This window comes from Rhinolophus ferrumequinum, chromosome 20, assembly GCF_004115265.2.
Source record: "Rhinolophus ferrumequinum isolate MPI-CBG mRhiFer1 chromosome 20, mRhiFer1_v1.p, whole genome shotgun sequence".
NCBI classification, from domain to species: domain Eukaryota; kingdom Metazoa; phylum Chordata; class Mammalia; order Chiroptera; family Rhinolophidae; genus Rhinolophus; species Rhinolophus ferrumequinum.
In genome coordinates, this window is record NC_046303.1 from 33285439 (window position 1) to 33289878 (window position 4440).

Consider the following 4440-nt stretch of genomic DNA (forward strand, 5'->3'; position numbering starts at 1 on the left):
AAAGAATATGTTCTTTCACATAACATACCTGTAGATACACAAAGCTCTGTCTTCAACGTTGTAACTAAACTGCCTGTGGAATTGGATCTACCATGTAACTTTGAAATACTGGTGAGAAGAACAGAAATGGTCAGAGTTCTCTGCAGCTAAAAAGACTTCAGTGGTTCTACAACCTGTAGCCATATTTGTCTCTATTTCTCAAGGCCTAAAATTGAAAATTGAAAATTGATTTTTCCTTCAGTTTGATCTCGCTATTTCACCTTTTATTGTATATTCTTTTTGAAGACCCTTCACATTCTTATTAATTGGGTCTAGATTCATTCCTTTATCCATTCAATTATTGATACACATTGGGATATCACAGAGCACAATAACCTTTAGTAAACCAGGAAAAAGTCATCAAAATTTATCATCTTGGCCAATAAATCCTTTATATGCATTCATTTTTTATGTTTTTAAGTCATTTTACAAATAATTTATAGAAATAAAGGGATAGTAAAAAAAAAACAATTTTGTTAGAAATTTAAAAAAATAAACTGCAAATTCAAAATTATATTAATATTCCATATTTTTCTGCTTTGAAGGTATATATGCCCCAAATGGGCAATGTCTTTAAAATTCAACTAAAATGTCCACCACCTGTCATGCAGAAAACTGGGTTATAGCTATATTGTAAATACTGATTCTGGATTTCAAATACCTCTTTAATCGGTTTTAGCTTACAGTTATTGCTGGTTCTTATTGTGTTTGGAATTATCAAAATGCAATACAGGTCTGGAACATTTATATATCTAAGAAAAAATTGGTCTATCACATTGATTTCTGCACTGGATAGAAATGGAAATTAACAGATTATCGTCTGCACATACTTGAAACCAAATGTCGTATATTTCCAGGAATCATCCAAAATCTTACAGTATTTAGTAGTTTTAGTTTTTGTATGAGTATGAATGCAAAGTGTTACATTTCAGTGAGCTTCCTGCTGTAAGAGATATCTAATCTCTAATGCCCATTTTCCAGTATAAACAGTCCTGATACTATCCTACTAGATTCCCAATATAAAAGTTTATGTGGCCCTCAGGAGCCTACAGTAGGTAGGTAACCAGGTCCTTAGGGACTGAGCAAGAGTCTCTACCTCATTCATCTGGAAATTTCTCATGGGAATCAGCATCTCTTGCTCCTTGCTGCTGCACCAAAAGCTTATTATTCTTTCCTTTCCCTGTTGCCCTTTGCCCACTGGTCCCCTCTTTTTCTTGCAACCCAGAGGTCAGATTATTAAAGGATGTTGTGATTTTGTCATACAAAGGTGATTCTAAATCAAGACCAGACTAACTGCTTCCATGGGATAACTTAATCCACATCCCTTATACATTATAATTAGAAAAGAAACTATAAACCAATTTCAGATAAAAGGCAAAATCTACGTTGTCACAATTGTCATCCGTAGAGACTTGGGTGCCACCACTTGGTCTAGTGGAAGAAGCTCTAGACTGGAGGTTCAAATGTTGGTGCTTCCACCTACCAGCCAGATGACCTTGGGCCACTCCCTTAACCTCTTTCCAAGCCTGTTTTCTACCAGTAAAATGAGCATAAAACCTTCTTCACAGGATGATGTTGTTTATAAAATGAGATTAAAAGAGAAAATCGCTATAAATGCACCTACCACAGTGTCTGGTCCACTGTAGGAGGACACCTTAGTGTTTGAGTTCCAAATCCTTTAAAAACCAATTATATTTGGAGACTAATAAAACTACATATTGCACAAAATTTATTAGTCCTTCCAAAGTTTCAAAATTTTGTTGAATTTATAATAAAAATTTTTTGTTCTTACATAATCCTATTTTAGGTGAAATGTGGCGGTTTTATGCAAAGTAACTCATAAAGGTTTAAACAATTTTATGAGTATTTGTGTAATTTTATTACGTTTTTGTATATCCTAATTTATTTATAGAGGAAGAAGGAAGTGCATGCATTTGATTGCTGAAGGAGAAGAGAATTTTTTTTCAATAAAATTCTTAAGAAAAATGCCAATTTCCATTTTTCCAGAATATCTATATTTATGGAATGACTATAGTCCTAAGTCAGGCCATAGAGGCATGTTTTACTGAATTTGAGTCCCAACTACCTTGGGGAGTTAGTCTGCCATCTTGAATATCAAAAACCATTTAAACTTGGGGCTGCTTGTGTGTGATTATTTTCATCCTGTCAGAATGATCTTTTACTTAGAATTTAAATTGTCCATTTAATTCTCTTTTAATCCACTACTCACCATCATTCCACCTAATGTCCTAATCCTCCTAAATTTTTCCCCTCCATCATTCTCACCAAACCCCACCAAAAATAAAATACAGTAATTTGTGAGAAGGAGGATGCCCAAAGTTTATTTCCCTCCCTACAGAGTATTTTAAATTCCACTAGTATCATGTTTTGGTTTGTTAGACTCAATCTTCCACACGTGCAGAGACATTATCAACTTCTAATATTACTGTACATACAGTAAGTACTTATCACAGTGCTTGACACATAGTAGGTGCTCAATAGCAGTTGTTGAATGGATGAAATGCTTTTAGGATTTGTACCATGATACAATAACACAAATCCCTTCAGTAATAACATAGTCTGCACATCCACGACTAGAACCTTAATTGACTCAAAGTATTTAAACGTCTACTACGTGCCACAGCTATGCTAGTCCCCTCCCCACAATGCATTTAGAGCACTGGTTGACTGGAATCTGTGTAGAGAGCATGGGACACCTTGTACTCAGGGCCTGACACACATACATGTTAAGGGCTGGCAGCTTGAAAGGCATCGAGGGACCTCTATACCAGGTGAAGGCATCAGTGCCCACATGTAGACAGTAGCCATAGTATGGTGGCACCATTCAATGCCTTCAAAGGTGGCCGAAATCAACAGAGAAGCTGTAGCAAAATCACATGAGACTGTGTGAGTTCCCTTTAGATACTTTCAACCTTTTGTGAATAAATAGATGAGATTCTAAAGTTGTTACAGATCCTGTTTGGAGGTAGATGAAAGAGCTAAAAGCCTTGAATGATTACTTAAAATGTGACTCACAAAGGCTTGTATTGCCTACAAATGGGATTTTATGCTATTCAAAATGAGTTTTGAGAATCCCAGACCCACTCATGGAAAATGGCCTGGACCTTCTCACTTCTCTCTCACCTTTCTTATCAGCTCCTGCCCCTTCTATTATCTGGCCTTTCTTCTTCTCATTCCTGACTATCCACACCCTGTTTTCCCTGATGATGAACACATTGGGCTTCTCCTGATTTGGCCTTGCTCTCTCTTGAACACTGTTTAGTATGGATTACACCCCCTGTTCAGTATAGGCCTCTCTCAGGAGAAGCCCCATTCGTCCACCCAGCTTTGCCCTGCTTCTCACAAGTGGAGTCAAACATATAGAGAAAAAGTCTTTGCACACTAAGGTTTAGTAAAAGTAGACAGCAAGTAATTGAGACCCTCCACGTAAATATAAAATAATAGACATCTATAGTTTACATGACACGTGCTCTAGGTTAAAAGACAGTATATTACAAACATAAATGACACTTTCAGAGAAGCATACCATATATATTTTAATTCCTAACATTGTAAAACAAGAATGTTAGAAGTCCCTAAAAAGAGAGAAAAGACCATCTGTGGGTTTATGACCTAAAGCAGATGCAATAGCATCTGAGAAATGCTTATACGTTTCTCTTCCTGATATTGTCATCAATTAAATCATTACTTGAATAGTCTGAGAAGGGTGTTTTCAGTTGCTAAATGACAATATTTAGGAGGCACCACAGGAATGATGGGGTGCATCAGAATTCACCCCAATGATCAAGTATCTTCTCAGCATATACGTGATCTCTTATGTTGTCAAATGTAACCCTGTATCCTACCCAGGGCAAAGCGGCTATGAGAACCAAACTTTTTCCCTCCTATTTTCTCCTTGATGTCACTATTCCCATTATTGTCTAGCACAAGATTGTTTTAATTTTTTTGCATGGCATTCCAAGATCTTCAAATGGAAAGAATCACATAAGCGAAGCAAATAATCTCAACCTTTCATCAAAAGAGGCTTTGGTTCTATAATGCAAACTGTGGCTGTCTTAAAACACCACAGCTAGCTACCAACTATACCATGGACCCCCGGAATGTGAGCTCTGAGAGGCCTTGGAATCTACATTTTAGCATGCTCCACAGGTATTCTTTTGCATACTGAAATTTGAGAACAACAGCCCCAGAATATTTTAGTTTGCTATTAAAAATGAGAACATTCTCCACAAACACTATGCTATTATGTTCCTCATGTAATCATGGAGGCTGAAATAAATAGAATCAGGATATTTGTTGCCTTGTATGTGAGGTTTTGTTTTTTTTAAAGGGAGTGAAAGATATGCAAATAGTTCAAGAGGAAAGCATGCATAATAAAGA